The sequence below is a fragment of the Aethina tumida genome, chromosome 7, assembly GCF_024364675.1.
Source record: "Aethina tumida isolate Nest 87 chromosome 7, icAetTumi1.1, whole genome shotgun sequence".
Taxonomy (NCBI): Eukaryota; Metazoa; Arthropoda; class Insecta; order Coleoptera; family Nitidulidae; genus Aethina; species Aethina tumida.
Window position 1 is genome coordinate 5,200,062 of NC_065441.1, and position 23,089 is coordinate 5,223,150.

A 23,089-nucleotide genomic window follows, 5' to 3' on the forward strand; every position below is an offset into this window, starting at 1 on the left:
TAGAAAGTAAAAAATGACATTTAATTAAAATATGTAACAGTAAAACAAAAAATGATTTTTAATTTATGATAGTTATAATATACTTTGTACAGTTATAAAAAATAATTGAAAATTAAAAAAATATGTCAATTAAATTAATAAAAATATTATTTTTTTACCGATTAAAAATTTTAAAAATAATTTTCTAAATATATTCATAATGAATTTTATAAAAACCTAAAAGTAAAAATTGATTCAATTAACAAAATTTTATTTTTTCAACTTAAAAAGTGATATTAAAAAACATATAAACTAAAAATTGAGTAACCTTAATTAATATATATGATTTTATTTTATTTTTTTTTAGTTCTCGATTATTTAAAATTTAACCTGAATTAAAATTAAAAATATAAATCAAAAATACAGTTGAAGAGAAAATAAAAAATATATTCTAAATGTACCAACAAGAAAAGTTATGAAAACCAAAAAAGTAATAATTTATCCAATTAATAAAACTTGTTTTGTATGGCTTAACAGCTAAAAAAAATTCTCTAAAAAATAAAAATTCAAAAATATTATTAAATTGAAAATAAACCTCTGGAAAGTAAAAGTTACATATTGTAAATTACACAAATAATAAAATTGATGAAAATATTCAAAATTTTTATTTTGTTTATACAGCTTAAAAATGTTAATAATAATTTATGATTATTTTAATTATAATATATGATTTTTAATATAATAATATAAAATATTTAACATTATATCCCAGATAAATAAAAAATAAAAATTATTAAAAAGTGAATATTGATTCATTTAATTAAAATATGTATTTTGATTCTTTGTACAATTTTAATATTTATTTTCTGAATATAAAAAAAAACCTAACAATAAATTTAATTTCTTCATACAACTAAAAAATTTTAAATAATTTAATATTAAAATTAATAAGAAATTTAAAGTAAAAAATTATTAATTAATTAAAATGATTACTTTAATTGCTTTTGTACATTTTTTAAATATTAATTTAATTAATTTGTCCAAACAAAATTTAAAAGAATTTATTAAATTTATTATTTATTTGCCTTCCTAAAATTATTTATTTATTTATTTGTCAAAAAAACTTTTTATTTTTATTAAAATTAAAAATATTATTTTTATAGTTTCTATGAAAATTCAAGTACTTATTTATTTTTGTACAAGCTGTAATAAAAATGTACAAAAAAGAAACTGTAAATTCCAATATTTCAGAAAAAAAGGTTGTTAATTATTTAACGTAAATTTTTCTTTGTAAGTCGATACCTTTCAGCTAATAATAGCACCACGTATAAATCGATACATTTAAAAGTAATAATTCTTGGTCATCAAACTCACAGGATTTAAAAATAAAAGTTTTAATAATATTGAGTGAGATGCTAAAGTAAACATGCGCCTTAAATCAATAAATATTCGAAAACTTTCGACGACATTACTCCGTATTCCTCTCCCGCTTTAAGTTTTTAATTTAACTTGTAAAACATTTTTTAATTAATCATAAGAACTTTAAACCAGGATTTTAAAAAATTAAAAACTGCATTGTCCACGAACTTTTAAATATAAGTTTTAAATCTTAAAACATAATAAAAGGGCGTCGTGAATATTTATAGCCTCGGTTTTCCTTTTGTGAAAAACTTTCTTTCCGTCCATCCGTCGATTTGAATGCGGGCGCGAATTTTTGGCGCATAACCTGCACAAGTATCAAATGTTTGTCTATAAATAGCGAACGAGCGATGAATTTAGACTGTTGTTACAGCCATTTTCTCACGCAGAATTTAATTTTAGGCTCTCTTAACATCCGACGATTGAATAATTCGGATTCTGTTAATTAAACAAATATTGTCGATTATTTTTAGATTTTTTAAGTCCTCAAATCGGTGCCAATTAAGTGTAAATATTTAAAATATGCGAATGCATAAAAGATGGTCATATTTTTGGTTCGTGCCAGAAAAAAAACCTACTCTTTTATTTAAATCCTCTCCGAGAAATTTACCCACCTCATTTAAATTTATTTGATTGAAAGTAATATATTGTAAAATACAAAAGTATTAAAATTAAAAAAATATATATATTTTTTATTAACGGACGGTAAAATTAACTAAACTGAAAATTCAGTGTTGTTTTACTGAAACTGACGTGTAAAAATCAATTAATATAAATTGATGTTCAGTGTTTATTTTTGAGAAATTACTTACCATCATCAATTCAGTTTCAGTTTTAAGATAATATAAAATACAAAAGTATTAAAATTAAAAAAAATATATATTTTTTAATTTTTCAAATAATAGAAGGAAATTTAAAAAACAAATTCAACTTTTTTATTCAATAAAAAACATGTTTTTAGTTTAATTTTCTTATTTAAATTTATTATATATTTATTTGTATATTTACTAAATACATTAAATTTTATTTTAATTAATAATAAAGCTATTAATCATCTGAAACTTTTGTAATTCTATTTTTAAAATTTATTAAATAAATTAATTGTAATTGTATTAAATAAAATAATTAAATTGATGTTTATAAAATATTATGAAAAATTAATTTTGAAAAAATTAAAAGAAAAAATAATTTTCTTGAATATTAATAAAAATATAATATATAAATAAAATTTTAAGCAAGCAAAGAAAATGAGGAGTCTCTTATTAATTATGCGTTTTAATCAAGAAAGAAAAGTTTGTATTTTGCTTAAAATTCAGCCTTTCACTTCGCTCCCAAAAACCATAAGAAAAACAATGACAGGACTAAAATGTGAACGAAATTAATCAAGTGAAACTAATTACTTAAAGCACTTGCATAAATTTACACATTTGATTAATCGACAAAAACATTTTTCCTTTATCTCTTGACTCCTTCAAATAAAACTCCTATACAAACAGAGAACATCCATCCAAAAACCACATAACATTTTATCGTGGCTTGTGAAGAGTCCAACTCCGGAGTCCTGATTTCAAATCGTATACCTTTTTATTCGTTCCGTGCTCGGCGAATTCAAGTGCCATTATGCAAAAAGTGTTTTCCAGATTACGAGTGTATTCAGTTTTCCAACTTGTGTGGGTGGATTCATAACTGTCGGACTGCATTCCTGATAAACGACTGCGTATTTTAAAATTAATATCTGGTATCAGATACGTTTCAACGATCATTTTATTTCTTGATACGTATTTAATAACATAAAAAAGTAAACTGAAAGGAATAATTTTAAAACATGCAATAAATTTTATAAAACGTCTGGAACTAATCTCTTGTTACAAATAAGAAACTTTTCGAGCTAATAAATGCATCATTAAAGTTTGCAAGTATTATTATAATAAAATTCAAAAGACGTTTAGAAATTGTCTTCTTTGTTTCGCTTCAAAATACGGACTAATATACATAATCTTGTTGCTCATTACTTATTCTTGAATGATTTACACTAAGTAGAAGGTAAATTACAACTTCATATTCTTTTTGTTAAATTTTATATTTTCTTATTATTTTACAAGCAGATACGTTAAGCAATTAAAACTATAATTAATATTAACTGATTTTTATTTGTAGGTTTCTATAGTAATAAAAAAGTAATTAAATAAGGTTAAAATGGTAGAAATTAAATTATAATTTTATGTTCAATTTAAAAGAAATTTTTAGTATTATCTAATTAATTAATTACCTTAAAACATCTTATTTTTTAATTTAAATTATAGTTAAATTACACTAATGATTAATTCATTAAAATTTTATTATAATTCTCAAAAGATTTAAATAGAATTTAAATAACCATTTTATATTTATACTGTTAAATTTGAAAACTTTTTTAATATTTTACATATTTTATTTATAAATACGTTGTGTTAAATAACGCCTAAAAAATAAACATTGATAAATAATTTTTATTTACAATTTTAGTAATACTCTGACTTTTCTTTTTTAATTATTTTTTATAATTGTTTTAAACGAATTGATTAAAGTTTTATTATGTTTGAAGGATTTACATTAAGTTGAAACTGAGTTAACATTGTACATTCTTAATCTTAAAACGATTGTTAAATTTGAAAGTTTCTTTTTTTAATAATTTTTTATCTATAAGTATATTGTGTAAAGTAACATCTAAAAAATAAACATTGAAGAATAAATTTCAATTACAATTTTAGTAAAATACTCTGACCTTTCTTTTTGATTATTTTTTATAATTGTTTTAAATGAATTGATTAAAATTTTACTATTATGTAGGAGTTAAATTAAGTTAATATAAACATTGAATAATAATTTTATTCTTTATGTTTTTTTTTTGCAAATACTTAATTAATTTAAACAAATTGATTAAAATTTTATTATTATTTACGAAGAATTAAAACCGAAATTGAATTAAAGGATAATTTGAGATTTTTAATGTCAGTTTTAAATGATTTTTCAATATTTAAATATAGATTCATTATGATAAGTAATTTTTCAAAAATAAACACCGAACATCAATTTATATTAATTGATTTTTACATGTCAGTTTCAGTAAAACAACACCGAATTTTCAGTTTAGTTAATTTTACCGTCCAGAATAATTCAGTTCGTTCAGTTTAAAGACTCATCTCTCGTTTTCGTCTAAACATTAATTTTATTTCGAAAGTACTAGACTGCATACTGAAAGTTTTATTGGGTTTACTTACGAAAATAGATTTTCGATAATGTTAAATGTGGCATGGGGCGAAAGCGTTTTGCTAATTTACTTTATTCGACGATCGGATTTTCAGTTTTTTCCACCACCCAAAATATTTGTCAGTCAGGACAATTCAATTTTTCGAACGGCGGCGGTTACAAGTTTTAATGGGAATCGAATAAAAATTCATAATTGTTCAATACGGATGAAAATAAATTCCGGGCCGAAATTTCCCAGCTTCCCACTCGCAAACATGTACTTCTATAAATTTACCGAACAGCTGAACATTCTATACAAATGTTGGTTATTATTGGCCCATTGTTGTGTTTTATTTAGCGTTACAAAAGTTTTTTGTCAGCCGTGACGTCAAAGTCGTAATTCAATTAAAGGAAAAATTAACAGCGACATAAACAGTGGGACATTTGCGCAAATCGTTTTTTCATTAGTTTTCAGTTATCCAACGGACGCAAATCCATTTCGAGTTTGATAAATTTTACAATTATTTAATTAAACGTGTGGCTCCAAGTGGATATTTATTTTTTTAAAATACGGATCACTTGATACATTTTTTTTTTTTTTTTGAATTTTGTATTTTTAGTGCTCGGCGCGTGACACACGACCGTAAGTTTGGACGTAAACAGGCACCCGAGTCCTAGACAATTATTGACCAACGTTCGTGTGTTAGTGTACTCAAAAATCTAAAATTAGCGAATACCTGAAATAAATTTGCAGTTCATAAAATCCGCGTCTATAATCAATTGTGAGATTCTGCAATTATAAGCGGTACGATTAGCCAGAAATAAATTCCGTACCGTTTTCTGAACGCGGACGACATCTATAAATGAACCACGGCGTTTTATTATTTAAAACAGCGACGTACCAATAATTTATTTAAAATAAAGTATTATCCACTTATTTTTGTAAACTTATCGTTGCAATTTAATTTAATGAAATTTTTGGTAGTACATTCAGATAATTTTCGTCATAAAAATATTTATTAACATAACAGAATATCTAAATAAATAATTATTAAAAAAAAAACGATTTTATATATATAATAAAAAATTTAAATATATTTTTAATCTTTTATTGTTTTAATAATAATCGGTGAGTGAGCACGCCTATGTCTCAATTTAAAAATAGCGTCACAATTAGAGGGCTTGACGGTGTTTAACGATGACGTAACGATTTGAAAATATTTTTAACCTTGTCTTGGGGAATATTGTCACCTGGCCGGCTTTGTCATTCACACTAGTGATAAGTTATTTTCATTCGATCTGTTTGATAATAGTTTGCGACGATGCAGAATTATTTTTAACTTTTTCAGTTCCAGTTTCAGTTAAAAAGTGATACAAAAAAGTTTCAATTATCCCTTGAAGAAAATATAACTTAAAATAATAACTCATAAAATTCATAAGATATATTAAATCTATTAAATTTATTAAGACAATCAAATTTTTAAAATTTAGAAAAATCTTTATAATGTGAAAAAAATATAAAATAACTAAACCAAATACTAATACATTGTTTCTAGTTTAAACATTTAGAAATTAAAATTATAAACTAACAAAGTTATTTTCTTTCAATAAACAATGAATTGAAATAAAATATACCTATATAACTTTTATAAAATTTTAAATAAAATTGAAATAAATGAAAATTGAATACACAAATTCTACATAACTTCTAAACATTTTAACGATAAAGAAATAATAAATTAATAACAATATAATATATACACAATATTTATAAAATCTATAAACTCCATTAAACCTATATAATCTATTAAATAGATTTATAGGTCTATAAGATCTATAAGATCTATAAGGTCTATAGGATCTATAAGATCTATAAAGTCTATAAGATCTATAGAATATATAGGATCTATAGGATCGATAAGATGTATAAGATCTACAAGATCTATAAGATCTATAAGACCTATAAGACCTATATGATCTATAGGATCTATAGGATCTCTAGGATCTTTAGGATTTATAAGATTTATAAGACCTATAAGATCTATAAGATCTCTATGATCTATAGGATATATAGAACCTATAGGATCGATAAAATGTATAAGATCTACAAGATCTATAAGATTTATAATATCTATAAGATCTATAAGACCTATAAGATCTATAGGATCTATAGGATCTCTAGGATCTATAGGATCTATAAGATGTATAAGACCTATAGATCTATAGGAACTATAGGATATCTAGGATCTATAGGATCTATAAGATGTATAAGACCTATAAGATCTATAGAATCTAGAGGATTCTTAGGATCTATAAAATTTATAAGATATAAGATCTATAAGATCTGTATGTTCTATAGGATATCTAGAACCTATAGGATCGATAAGATGTATAACATCTACAAGATCTATAGGATCTATAAGATCTATAATATCTATAATATCTATAAGATCTATAAAACCTATAGGATCTATAGGATCACTAGGATCTATAGAATCTATAAGATGTATAAGACCTATAAGATCTATAAGATCTGTATGATCTATAGGATATCTAGAACCTATAGGATCTATAATATCTATAAGATCTATAAGACCTATAAGATCTGTAGGATCTATAGGATCTCTAGGATCTATAGAATCTATAAGATGTATAAGACCTATAGAATCTATAGGATTTCTAGGATCTATAGGATCTATAAGATGTATAAGATATAAGACCTATAAGATCTATAAGATCTACAAGATCTATAGGATCTATAGGATCTACAAGATCTATAGGATTTATAGGATCTATAACATGATACACTGAATATAACACTATATATATATATATATATATATATATATATATATATATATACAATATACACTGGATCTATAAGATCTATAAAACCTATAAAATTTATAAAATCTACAAAATCAGTAAATTTGTAAAATCTGTAAAATCTACAAAATCTATACACCTTATAAAATAAATAAATTATAAAAATTTATTTACAGATAAATTAAAGAAAAAGTAAAATCTATAAACTATTTTCTGATGAATCCTAAATATGACAATTCATAAGTTTTTGATTTAAAACTCTAAAACTTTAATCTGAATTAATACGCCATTAAACATTTTTAAAATGCCAGAAAATATAAAAATAGAAATTAAGAAATTGTCTCTAAATATTCTAAATATTTCATATTCCATTCAAGTTTACACAAACAATAAAATGTGCACATAACTAACATTCAGCGGGAATTCGTACAACAAAAATACCATAATTTCATATCCGTAAAAACAACGTCGCGACATCTAATGTTGGCGAGACAAACAGTCGAAACTGATGCAGCAGGAAATCTCGAGTCTAGACAGGATCGATTCCTGCAACCGGCACACAGTCTAGTTATCGGCTCGACCGAAAGGTAGCAGCAAACAGGAGTTGGCGGATATAATTAGGACGGTTTATTCACTGGGAAAGTATGCACCGATTTAATCGCACCGTTGACAAATGTTTTATCTCCGAACAAAAAGATGTTGTGTAGTTGATTGTCAACGAAATTTCGGACGTTTACTCGCTAAATTTAGTTTTCGTGGAAGCCATAAATTTCCTCGAAGTAATTTTAAATCAGCTCCATAAAATAATAACGCTACCTATTTAAAATTATGGCGAATGCGCACGATTTTGTAGGTGATTTTGTTTATTTTTGTTTGTGACATAATTTTTCTAACGAATTAGTTCTATGTCGTTATTTACTTTAAATATATTTCCTGTTAATTCTCCCACAATTTCTCTAAAGGTTCCCATTGTAGAACGTTGGAAGATGCGCAATAATATTCGTTTCAGTACAGGTGGGATATTTAATGTGTTGTAAAACGATCCGGGACATAAATAACGTGCAGAGCTATAAAAATTCCTATGCAAAACATGTGATTCAAAATTAATGAGTTGTGTTGTTCACGTGGTGCACTGAAATAAAATACGTCATATGAATGACGCAGTAAATATTGCTATTTAAGTTTGTTTATTAGTGCGATGAATTGCCATCATAGTTAAGGCTTCTAAATCCAAAACTAATTAATAACGTATTGTTATTATTAGTATTGTTTTATGAGAGAGCTGATTAATTTTAAAATTTTATAAAATACGAGATTTTATGGATTTTATAGATATTATATATTTTATAAATTTTATATATTTTATATATTTTATATATTTTATAGATTTTATAGATTTTATAGATTTTATAGATTTTATAGATTTTATAGATTTTATAGATTTTATAGATTTTATAGATTTTATAGATTTTATAGATTTTATAGATTTTATAGATTTTATAGATTTTATAGATTTTATAGATTTTATAGATTTTATAGATTTTATAGATTTTATAGATTTTATAGATTTTATAGATTTTATAGATTTTATAGATTTTATAGATTTTATAGATTTTATAGATTTTATAGATTTTATAGATTTTATAGATTTTATAGATTTTATAGATTTTATAGATTTTATAGATTTTATAGATTTTATAGATTTTATAGATTTTATAGATTTTATAGATTTTATAGATTTTATAGATTTTATAGATTTTATAGATTTTATAGATTTTATAGATTTTATAGATTTTATAGATTTTATAGATTTTATAGATTTTATAGATTTTATAGATTTTATAGATTTATAGATTTTATAGATTTTATAGATTTTATAGATTTTATAGATTTTATAGATTTTATAGATTTTATACATCTCAAAAGTTTAAGTTTTTGAAAAATTATTTCCTAGATTACTTATTTAAAGTTTGCTATTAGAGTAAAATAAGTTTTATAGTTTATTTAGATTGTATAAATTTTTGTACTGATTATATTATTTTTGGAATAATTTATTTCTTTAAGGGGCAGAAAATTTGTGTTTACTTTCAAAATTTTTACTTTAGAAATTTTGTAGAATTTACATAATTAATAGTATTTAATTTTATTTTTAAACTCATTTATTTTTAATTGTTTTTACAGCTCTTATAAATTAAGTTAGCTTACAGATCTTAGAGATCTTATATATCTTACCGATCTTACAGATCTTAATAGATTTTATTTGTTTTACCTTTTATCGCATTGTTTATTTTCCGGATATCAAACAATCTCATAAGAATACATAACATAAGGTTGTCTTTCAAATATTGTTATTAAAAAAATATACAACACCCACTTAAATTTACTACTCAGAAATTCCCACTCAACATGAAAACTCTAACCTTGAAACCAAAGCTGAAATAATTTTGTAAAAAATTACTAAAATTTGTCATTGAAAACAATAATATACATTTAAAAATTGGTTGAAAAATACTCAAGGCTAATTGTAAATATGCCTAATTGTTATTGTCAATCAGAAATATAATTACTGGATTTTTCCCGTTTTAAAATCTTTTATACAGTAGAACTTATTGAAATAAGCCGTTTGTCAACACTCGTTAAATTAGTGCTCATACTTTTCAGATGATTAATTTGCACTAAAGCTTTGAATTTGTTTATCTCCCTCTGTATTAAGTCCAGGATATGATGATATTAACGTGAAGCAGGTTAATAATCTTGGTGCTGGTGCTTTTTGGTCTCTCAACGCCGACATCGTAACCCAATACAAATTTATTAGCCCGACTAACAGCGAAAAATTTAAACAACAAAATAAATTTGTCAACAAAGTGATTTCAAAACGCAAATCTGACGTCAGTCTTGTCACTTGAACGGCTATTTTTTTCGTGTCGGGTCCACGAAGAGTCACGCAGTCTAACCTAGTTTGAATTAATGACGTTGTTCGAATTAAAACATCCTTCGTTCTAAATTAGGATCGTGTGGTCTCGCATACGTGTTGTCGGGGTGTGACAATAATTCGTACGGATCATTGATCGTCTATTGGCCAAACAATAATAATACGTACACGGGAACGATGACGATGGTTTTGTAAGATTTGGCTGAAAGCGTCGGTATAAAATTTTTCAGCGAAAACATCATGTTTGTGTATAATCTCAAAGGATTTTTATCTGACACAAATATTAATCATATTTTTCTCTATTTGAACTTTAAATTATGCGTAAACATATAAATAAATTTTTGAAATTAATTGAGGTAAAATATTTTCATTTTATAAAAATCTTTCAATATATTTTATATTTTAAATAATAAATATGTTAAGTATGCATAAAAGTATTATTAAAGCTTTTTATTATTATTGATTTTTTTTTAAATTAAACTTTTCAATTTTTTAAATTTAAACATTCATATTACCATTTTAAATTCTTTTTTATATAAAATATTTTTAAATTATTATTTATTTTTTCATTTTTAAATATTTAAAGAAATATTATTGTAATTAAATTTATTGAAATATTTATTTTAATATTTGTACTATTAGTTATTTTAAATAATCAATTTTTCATATTTTTACCGTTTAGTTAAACAAGAGTTTTAGTTACTGGATTATTATTAATTTATATATAAAGATAATAATTTTGAAGAATTTATCAAAACAAATATTTTTTTAAATTTAGGTATTTCTTTATTTTATTTAATTTCTTTTTTTATTATATGAAATAATTTATTAAAACTTCAATTTTTAATTAAAATATTTATTATTTTTTAAAATTATATTAATTATCATTAAAATTTGTAAACTTATTAAGCTTAATTTTTTCATATTTTAAATTTCCATTTTTTTTTTCATAATACTAATACTAATAATAATTTTTAATAATTTATTTAAATATTTATTTTTTATGATTATATTTAAATATAGAATTTCTTTTAATTTATATTTTTAAAATTTTAAATATTTAAAATAAAATTGTTAATTTTATAGAAATATGAATATTTCTTTTTTTAATTTGTAACAGAATAATTCAACATAATAAACATTTCATATAATTTTTATTCCTTATCTATTCTCTTTGGTTTTATTAATAATATTTAATATAAAATACTATACGTATTTGTCTAAAATATAATTTTGTACAAATACGTATATTAAAAAAAAAATTTCAATTTTTTTTAAATTATAAAAAATATTAATTTTATTGAAATATTTATTTTATATTTTAACATTTAATTAAATTTGAAGAACTTTGTGTTTTAATTTTTTTGAATTATAACAATTTTTATGTTTTGCTTCTCTTTTGAGAGTGTTTAACTATTTTTTAAATTTTTTTAGTAATTTTTTTAATTTTGTACTGAGTAAATATTATTTTTATGAATTTCAGAACTCAACTAACATTTAAATATTATGTAAGTTGATATTAACATCGTTTAGTAGCACATACAAATGTTTACCCAACGCCAACAAATCCTGAACAACCTGATGAATTAAATATTCGACAAGTTCCATTTATAAATGACAATATTTACGATCGTTTCAACTCTAAAAGTGTTGATAATGTGTCCGAGTATTAAAACATAACGTGGTTTTATGCTTTGGCGCATTTCCCAACTTCAAAAAAAGGATTATGCCAATAAAACTTAACGCCATTTTACCCATACGACCAAATAGAATTATCAACGGGTAACATTTGAAAATTTCATGTAAATGAAACATTCCGGTCTAAATAAAATCGACACGTATTAAATGATTGTGCTCACGTGAGTCGAAACACGTACGCTGAAAGTGTGATATTTTTAAATGGCAAGCTGTTTTAAATTGGTATTTTTATTATTTACACTAAACACGTTAAATTTTATTCGCATTGAGGTATAAATTCACAATAATTGTGTGTTAATAATAAACAGATATTCGAATAAACTGTTATAAATATAAAGTTTACTTTAGAACAAGGTAATAAATTAACTGCTACGTAAATATATTCCTGGCTTTATATCCTTATTAATCTGATTCCCAGAAAAAAATATAATTCTTTCGGATTCACTAATTTAACTTGTAAATTTTAAATCTGTTTTCGTTAGGTTAATATATTTAAATAATAAAGTAGTAGTTTTATGTGTTAAGGAAATGTGATTAAATAATATTAAAAAATCAGACTAAACAACACAAAACGAATGAGACATTTAGTCACGTGATAGCAATTTTACTACAGACACAATTCAAGAGATGTCGAGGTTATTTTTAATGGAAGACCGCGTGATTATTTGTAGGAGTATGGCGCCTTGAAACTATACAATTTTTTTGACAATTATTAATAAGTTTTACTATCTTATTGTTACAGTCGTAAAACGTAACACGAGTAAACTGTTTATATGAGTTACTGTGGAAAACAGTTAATCATTTATTTGGCCTCAAGACATTAATTTATTTTAAAGTTTACTTGACCTTTGAATCAATCACAAATTCAATACTATTGTATTTTTGGAGAGTACAGTAAAAAAAAGTTGAAATTTCTGAGAAATTATAGTAGTTTCATAGTTTATTAGTTGGCAGATAAATCAATACCTACGTGTTCATGGTTTAAAATACATTTCAAAATTAATCAAAGTGATAAATTAATGTGGAATAAGGAATATTCAATATTTTTTAATATCAAATCAGCACATTTATAAATTATTTTGTAGACAATATATGATTAATTAATAATAACTTTCCATGTTTTATTCATATGTAATTTATACCTCCTTTGATGTTAAAATTGGAACGAATATAATATTTTATTTTTTAACAAAGTTACTAGTTTAAATTTTATGTTTCTTTAAATAAAACTGAATAAATCTTTCAAGGCTGTTTGATTTTCTTCATTTCAAGTATTAACTTCACAAATTTATTTAATTTAATTTAGTACTTCTTTACTGAAAATTTAATTATGTTTATCCAGAATTAAATATATAAGAAGTAATTTATTGAAAGTTGTCTGGTAATTTATATATATTTTTATGACTTAATTTTTTAAATTTTTTGTAATATTCTTCTTAAATTTAATTAAAAATTTTGGAAAAAAATATTAATTACTGGATATTGAATTAGAATGTATAAATAATTTTATGTTTTTTATGATAATAAATAATATTTGTATTCCATATTTTTATTCATTCTTAAATTTTTCAAAATTAAATATTAAAAATATAAATAATTAATATTATTTTAATGAAAGTTATCTGGTTACTTATACATTTTTTATAATTTTTAATTTTAATTTAATAATTCTTTTTTAAATATATTAAATATTTCTAAAATTTTTTATATTTATTTATTATATAATTTATATATTTTTTAATTATTTATAAAATAACAAAAAATATTATTACTTCAAAATTTAATTTTTAAATTTATTTTTATCATTATGTATTTATTTGTTAATTTAATTTGCGTAATAATACAATTTTTCTCTCACAATTTCTAAATCAAAATGATAATATATATAATAAAATGATGCTTATAAAAATTATGAGGATAAATTAAAATGTACTGCTATAAATAATATTTTTAAATAAATTTTATTAGCATAGTAATAAATATAGTTTCATTTTATTATTAATTATTAATTTCAAATTTATTTATTCTTGTCCAAATTTAAATTATATATAAATAATATTAATAATTAGTATAATCTTTATGTTTACATTTTCTTTAATAAAATAATTTTTATAATATATACTTTTAAATTATTGTTTCAATATATATTTTGTAATTTATTATCTTTTTACTTTTAATTATCATTATATATAGATTTCTTGATTTATTTTGCCTAATAATAAAAATTCATGATAATCATGTTAATATGATTAAATAAAATGATTTTTAAATAAATTTGGAGAAATAATAATAATATTTAACAAACTTTATTAATATGTAATGTTTTTAATTTTACATAATATATAATAATTTTATATTTTCCATGTTTTATTAGTAAGTTAATATTTATTTATATTTGCATTTTTTATTAACCCTCTATTTTTTTAATATTTGATTTAAATAGAATGGTATAAATATATTAAAACCATTTTTATCGTTTCAAATATTACATTTTTGATTGTAATAACATTTACACATTTTTTCTAAATTAAAAATAAACAATATTTTAAATTCTTTTTCTAAAAGTATTACTCAGTTTTTTATTATATATATATTATATTTATTTAAACAAATTTAAATATTTTTAAATAAATATGTTTAATTCAAAAGTTTATTATTATTACTGGTGTTAAAACTTGATGTTGATATTGAAATCGATATTCAAGAAGTTCGCCTTTCCGAAATGTGTTTCGGATCAAAACTGTGGCTTATTAAAATCCGTGGATGTTTTCGGTCCGAGTGCGATCTGTTATTTATCAAACCAATAAATAGATCAGGATATAAACGACCGATTACTAATATTACGTATCAACAAAAGTTGCCAAACAGTCTTGAATTATGATTGTACCGGGAAAACTGTGACCGACGCTCCAGATGGCCGTCTGTTCGTATATAGATGCCCGATGACGAAGCCGCAATAATATAAATACCTATTAAATGAATATAAATCAAATCTATTTATACGGTTGATAGACAGACAGACGAATATTCCTTTACATTTTCTTGGAAAACGATTTTTATCCCCATTTTACTTTCGTTGACTAACTGATTTTTCGGAAAAATCTATTTTTGCGTCGGAACATGTGTCGACGAGATTCCGAGCAACCATTTATAATGTTTCGATGCGCTTATGTAATTTTTTTTGAGCTAGACTTGGTCCATGAGGAAATTGAGTTCGTTGGTCAACTCAAACACTTGATGTAAATTTATGTAAATATTTTTCTATAGACAACAAAGGGTTTCTAAAACGGGTAGTCAATATTTGTAAAAAGTCTAAATAAAATTATTTTCCAATGTAAATTTAAATTTCCAAAATTTCCTTATCGTTTTTAAATGTATTACCCCAAAATACTTTTTCTATATTGTTACAGAGGCGTAGATTCGGTAAATTTGTCCTCTTTTTCTCGTTCTATTTTCTATGCCAGTGAATATTTTTAAAAACTATTAAGCTTTTGATACTCTCTTCATTATCTGGAAAATTAAAATCAAATATTTTTACTTGCAAATAAATTAAAAATAACAAAATATAATAAATACTAAATATTTTGTGAAAATTCTAAATATTTACAATCAAACAAACACATCTTCAAAAACATTTCATGTTTAAATTTTGACATCAATATTTAAAACAAAAACCAGAAACGAAACCGTTTAATGTTCAATCACTCTTATTACCGAAATAAATATTCAACCAAGGCTGAAACGCATTTGGATTAATCACATAAAAATATTTACGACTCTAAATTCCACATAATTGTAAATCATGATTCAAAAGAACAAAACAAAAAGAACTTTCAAAAGTCACAAATAACTTAGAATAGAACAAAAGACAAATCCACAAAGGAATATCTGCGGTCTGACACTAAAATTAAGTTTGAATTTCAATGACAAATGCACATTTAAAATTTATTCGGAAACGTGTGTCGAATGAATTTATCTTGAATTATAATTTAAAAGTATAAAAAACTAAATTTACGTATTTACCAAAATATACGTACGAATTGTGTGAAAAGTGATTAAACTGTTTATTTATATTTCTTTAACACATACAGTTTAATTGAATTATTTATTTGAAAATGCTTAGGATTTTATAACTGGAACGATTGGCCAAAGGCAACATATATCTTAAAAATTTATTTAGATTTTTTATTGTTTATGTCTATTTTAACGTAGTTTTAGACTGTCTAGTGCAATGCATTTAACTTTTGAGTTAATGAACTTTCTAATAATTAAAGTACGTGTACTTTTACGAAAATAGTGTACAAAATTGTAAATAAACCTATTAAATAATACATACATACAGAGGCTTAACATGTGTAATTAACCAAAATAAATGAAATACTTACTTACTTTTTCTTTAGAATTTCTCATTTGTTTTTGCCTAATCCAAAGTATAGGCAATATTTACAATTCTATTGACGTATTTTCTGGGAATTAAAATACGTACATGAAGTATGAAAATATTTTGAGCAGTGGAAAATAAATACTTTTCACTATTGTGATAAACCGGAACTAATAAAATGAAAGTTTAAAAACATATGTGGTATTTTAGAGACTTAGAAAAATTATTTATCATCAATTTTATTTAGTAAAATTTTATAAGAAAAATATATTATTTTTTTATATTACCTACATCCGTAAATTTAACTAAAGTTAAAATAAGTTATCCAAATAAATTATATGAAATATTTTTGGTATTTAACACATGCATCAGATTTATTTAATTTTCCGGATAGTTAAATTCCGTTTAGTTATGTAATACAGGAAGAGTCTAAAAATATATCATGTCATGAAAATGCATTGCCCTAAATTATTTTCCAAAATTATGATAAGATGATGATAAACTTTTAATTGAAAGGTTATTAAAAATAAACAAAATTAATTAACCTTTTATATTTCAAATATTTAAAAATTTACAGATGATTAAACTAAATAAATAAAACTTTCTTTTAATCTAAAATATATTTTTGTTATAACACTATATTATTATAAACATATTTTGTCAATTAAAACCATTGTTTTAAAAATTTTTAGACAAATAAGTTAAATAAGTTAGTATAAATTTTCACATTTTTTATATATATATATATAAAATATAATATATAATATTATAAATATTATATAATTTTAGTTTCAAAATTTTATTATTAGAAATTATATAAAACTACTTTAAAAAGTTGTAAAAACATTTAATCTTCTATTTATAAATTTATAGTTTTTTTATTATTTAGAATAGTGGGAATTTTAAAAAATGTTATTGCTTTTTTATTATTTAGAACAGTTCTAATTTCAGAAGTGTAATATAAATAAAAAATAATAGATCTTATAAATTTTAATTACTGAAAAAATATATAAAAATTAAATATTTTAATTTTAGAAATTTATATAAATATAAATTTTTAACATTAATTTTTATACATTTATTGTTTATTGTTGAAAGAAGACAATAAAAATTGTTTTCTATTCTATATTTGGCAGAAGCTTTTTTTAACATTTTCATAGACAATTAATAGAAAATTGATCGAAAACTGAACCTGATTCTGTTTCTGAATTAATAACTTTATTTAAAATCGAAGAACAACAAATTCAGAATCAGGTTCAATATCTGAAAAATATGTCCTTCACTAAAACTTCATCTTCCTAAAAATTTTTTGTTGCACATATTGCACTAAAACTTGAACTTTCAAATGTGAAACACTTTCAGTTCTTTGTTATTAATCTGTTTTCACTTTTATTATGAAAAAATAAAAATCAGTGAAGTGGATCAGTTAAACTTCTTTCTTACAGCAGTTTCCAGTTGTAGCCTATTGTTCTCCATCAAGAAACTTAAAAATTATAGTTTTTAGAGTATAATTTAGTGTTAAATTTGCTTTGACATTTTCTTATCATCTTTCATATTCACTGTAAATATTTGCCCAATATACCCCAATACATCATGTCCTTCACCGTGTCAAGATATGCCAGGTATACATCCAAATTTCGTTTTAATATCCATTGGGTGTTTACCCAATGACCTTCACTGCTTCTGCTTGCATAAATCTTATTAATGATAAGTGGAAAACATCAGATAATTTCAGATTTAACCTATTAGATCTTAGAATCAAGAAGATCCAATCAATTTGATGACACCTCTCATTTATATTCTTTTAAGGATATTTTGACAAGCTACAAACGAATGAGTTAAGTCAGTATTTGATAATCCCAAATATTTTTATTATATTTTTCAATTATTTATATGTATAGATGATTAGTTAGATTAGTTGAACAGAAGACAGTTTCAGTAAGAGATTTAATAACATATTCTGCTAAAATAACCTGTCACTGAAATTTGAAAAGTATCTAGAAAGTATCATATACTGGCTTACCTCATTAGTTCTTACAATTATTTTAGTTCGTTGAGTCAACAAGACACAAATTCAATTTACTGACACATTTATTCCACGATGGTTTAGTTGGTCAGAAGACACAGTCACAGACTTATTTATATCCTACAAATGAAACGGGAAAAATATTTTGAAAGTATCTGTTAATAATTAATTTATTTGTTTGATGACTCCTATCATTTATACTTTTTAAGGATATTTTGATAATCTCCAAACGAATGAGTTAAGTCAGTATTTGATATTCTCAAATATTTAGTATATTTTTCCATGATTTAGTTAGATTAGCTGATCAGAAGAGAGTTTCAGTAAGAGATTTATTAATATATTCTGCTAAAATAACCTGTCACTGAAATTTGAAAAGTATTTAGAAAGTATCATATACTGACTTAACTTATTAGTTCTTACAATTATTTTAGTCCGTTGAGTCAACAAGACACAAATTCAATTTACTGACACTTCTCAATTATACAATTTTAAAGATATTTTAATAAATATCAAAATTGTGACATACGTTAGTTATTATATTGTCATATATTTTTCATATTTATTCCACGATGGTTTAGTTGGTCAGAAGACACAGTCACAGACTTATTTATATCCTATAAATGAAACGTGAAAAATATTTTGAAAGTATCTGTTAATAACTTAATTCATTAGTATTCACAATTATTTTAGTCCTTTAAGTCCACCATGTCCATGATTTAATTAGTTTAATTGATAAGAAGACATAATTCCAGTTACAGACTTATTCATATGCAATATTTTTTAGGCAATTTAGTATAAATCACCTATGAAGGTACTAAATTAAATGGAATATTTTCCTGGACTGCAAAAAGCCATTCAATTTGTATTTTAATGTTATTATTGAATAAAATCAAGTTGTAAATAAAAAAGTTACACTAAAAGTATTAAAAAAAAATATTTATTTAAAAGTGGTTATTACATTTTAGTTGTAAAACTAAAGACAAATTATATATATATATATATATATATATATATATATATATTATAGGATAATTTAAACAAAAATTTAACTTATAGGTACTAAAAATTTCACTATTAATATTTCTGAAATGAATACATATATATTATACAAATTATTAAAAAATTTTGAATTGTAAACAATATACTTTGTACCTGTTAAAACAGAACGTTCTATTTTCGTCCGTGTTTTATTATCAGAATGAACTTAACCGTGCAATAAATCGTATGCAATATCCCACCGCAAACGATTACCCTGAATTTTGCACATTAAAACGCGTCCAATTAGACGCCATTGCGTTTACCAAAAATACAACAAAACGTTAATCTGGCGACCCGAAAAGTCCGCATTTACGTAATTTAACGAGCGCAAAAACAAAAGCTAGAGCAAGATCAACAGCAACAGTCCCACGATCCCAACGATATTGTTGACAAAAATCACTTACCACCGACGCTCTTCGATTTCAAGATGTGCGTGAACGACTCAGTACCCATTAGGGCCGTCTTGAACGAGAACTTCCTTATTTCAGCATCACTGCGCGATATGGTAATCATTTAAGATAAACAATTTGTCACATCACTGCACCGCTCAAACGACTGTCTCTCACCTCAACACCAATATCATCAAAATATTAAAATCAACAAAAAAAAAATTCACACAATCACAACTCGTGTCTCGTGCCGAAATTCGCCATAACACAATTCACCGAGCGTTATATCAAATCGTGCACATGTATTAAATAGAAATTTTCTAAACTGGTAGGCGATCCTGAAACGCTGCTGAGTTATTTTCGGACAGCGTATAGTGGATAGTACGATTGAAAATACAGCACTGCCAGCTTCAGGATTGTTGTACGATTCGGTTGGTTCCTACTTCATTTCGATTTTTTTTTTCCTTCGCATTTTAAAATAGACCTTTTTGTGTGCGGACGCGACGTCTTCACTCCTCCTCGAAGCTTCACTCGCTCCAGTTTCCTTCACCTTCATCGAAATGTTACTAGAGACATTATTGGATTAAAAAAGGCTTCCTTTGTAAATATTTAATTTTTTATTTGTCTTGGGCTGCTACAAAATTAAACAAGAAACAAAACGTGGAAGAAAGATGTTTTCTTTTTAAAATAATACGTATTAATGTCATTAATTTGGCAACTAAAAGCTATAAAAAAAAAATTCGAACCTCATTCACAGTTAATTAACGAAATACTTTGATGGGTTTGTTGTCAATTAAAGCACTTGCTAAAATTAAACACAGCCATATTTTATCACAGTTCATTAAAAAAAATAATGTCCATGCAATTTTAAATTATATATAACTAACAATAAATGCAGATTGGACTTTCACCTATGCATATTAACATTTTCATTTGATTATTTTAAGCCGTTGTTATTGATCGACATTAAAATAAATTAACTTTACGTACATTGCCTACATAATCAAACAGCATATGATAATAATCAATCGTGATCGATTTTAAAATATACTTATATTTTGAGATTGGAACGTCAAACAATTTTTCCAATGATTATTACGGTAATCGGTGGTTAATGTTAAATAAAACAAATGATTTCCTGCAAGTGAAATATAGTACAAAATTAATTATTGGTGCGACTAATGCATCAAGATTTATCATCGAGGCAACGTACATTTGCAATCAATTCTTTAAATAAATCGATACTTATTTCACTGTCGGTTGGCCAAAACTATAAGGTCTGTTGCCAATGTAAACATGTCAGGAAAAATCAAAAACTATTCCGTCATTAGAGGATACTGTCACAGTTTGTAACCACACACAACTAAAAAGGTGGACGGTAATTAAACCATGTTATTAAAATAAAAATTGTGTATATTAAACGTGTTTGACTAACATATTTGTCAATATTGATAAGTCAGTTACATTTAACCTGTTAAAATATGATATTTCAATAAAAAAATATTTATATTTACAGTATTGTTTATAAACAACGTGAAAAGTGATGTTGACTAATTAAAACTTAACATTTTAAAAAAAGATTATGCGCATTTATATATTTTTTAAATTTCATAATTACTAATAAATTAATTCAAATATTTACAAAAAAGATAACAAAATTAGCAATTGTATATTTTAAAAAATGTTCTGAAACTGTTTTAACTGATTTATATTATTAAAATAGAAGAAAATACTTTTAATTTTAATATATTATTTTATTATGTTTCATTTTTTATTATTTATATTATATTATACTTAAGATTATATTATCCGAATTATTTAAAATATTTACAAATAAAAATAATAAAATAAAAAATTGTATATTTTAAAACGGTTTTCTATTTATAAAATGATTTAAACATTTTTTTATTTTATTAACCGTCATCTTTAAATTACTTATAATATATGATTAATACTAATTTCGTTTTAATTGTTGTAAATAAATTTTATTTTATTTACTTTATTTATAATGTATTAAAATATTTACCCAAAAAATAAGAGACATATGATTGGAGAATTTGTAATAGATTTAAACATATTTTATATATTAAATATAAATAGCATAAAATTACCAAATTTACAAATATGCCTGTATTCAATATATTGTTATATAAAGTATTTTAATTGGTTCTATTTTTTAACTGACTTATTTTTTATATAAAAAATTAAATTAAAATTTAGCATCCAACTTTTTTGCTAATTATAATTGTAATATAATTGAGAACGTCTGAACATTTTATATTATTAATTTTAGTGGTGCTTTACTAAACTACATATAATTTTAATAAAATATCAATTTCATAATATAAAATAAATTTATAACAATAAACATAAAAATAGTTTCATATAGCTCTACACATTTTTACCTTATCTATCTAAAATGGCGTCTAATTTACAAATATATTAAAAATATCATTTATTCAACTTATTTACTTCTTTGATAATTATTAATATAATGGAAAAAAAAATTGCAACAATTATAAAAATTTTAATTTACAACATAATATATTCATATCTTTAAAAATTAATAGAAAATATTTAACAATGTTAATTCTAAAATTAATTTCTAATTAATTAATGAATTAAAATAATATATAATTACTAAAAATTAAGAAAAATTATTATAAAATTTATAATGAATAAAAAAACATATTTAAACATCTTATTAACTATAATTATTAAAAAAGAATAATTTAATATTAAGAAAATTTTAAATGTTTCTAATTAATTATTCAAAAAAGATTAATTTATACAATTTATAAGAAATAAAAACTAATAAATAAAATCATAATTAAAAGTCTTACATTTTTCCAATTTTATCTATTTTATGTAAGTGTAAAATGGATAACAAAATTAATAATTATGTTTTTAATCTCTATTTTAAAAAGTATGTTCAATTTTATCAAATGATTTAAGTAATTTATTATATAATATAACTGATTTTACTTATTAGATAGAACTTATTTCTTAGTTCTAGTTATTAAAACAGAAAAAAATAATAAATATATTCCATTACTTTATTTATCACCATCACTATAAATTGACAAATTAAAAATATATATTTAACAACATTAATTCTAATAATAATTTAGAATCAATTAATGTATTAAATAGTTTTATTTTCCTTTATATAT

The 23,089-nt window shown here is 22.7% G+C and overlaps 1 long non-coding RNA gene across 1 annotated transcript; it reads right to left on the reverse strand.

The window, feature by feature from the left end:
• Positions 1-17,954: 17,954 nt before the first annotated feature.
• Positions 17,955-18,990, reverse strand: LOC126266198 (uncharacterized). The gene is made up of 3 exons (XR_007548661.1): positions 18,910-18,990; positions 18,487-18,609; positions 17,955-18,286 (listed from the first exon to the last, which is right to left on the reverse strand). It is a non-coding gene; the product is annotated as an uncharacterized LOC126266198 (long non-coding RNA).
• Positions 18,991-23,089: the final 4,099 nt, after the last annotated feature.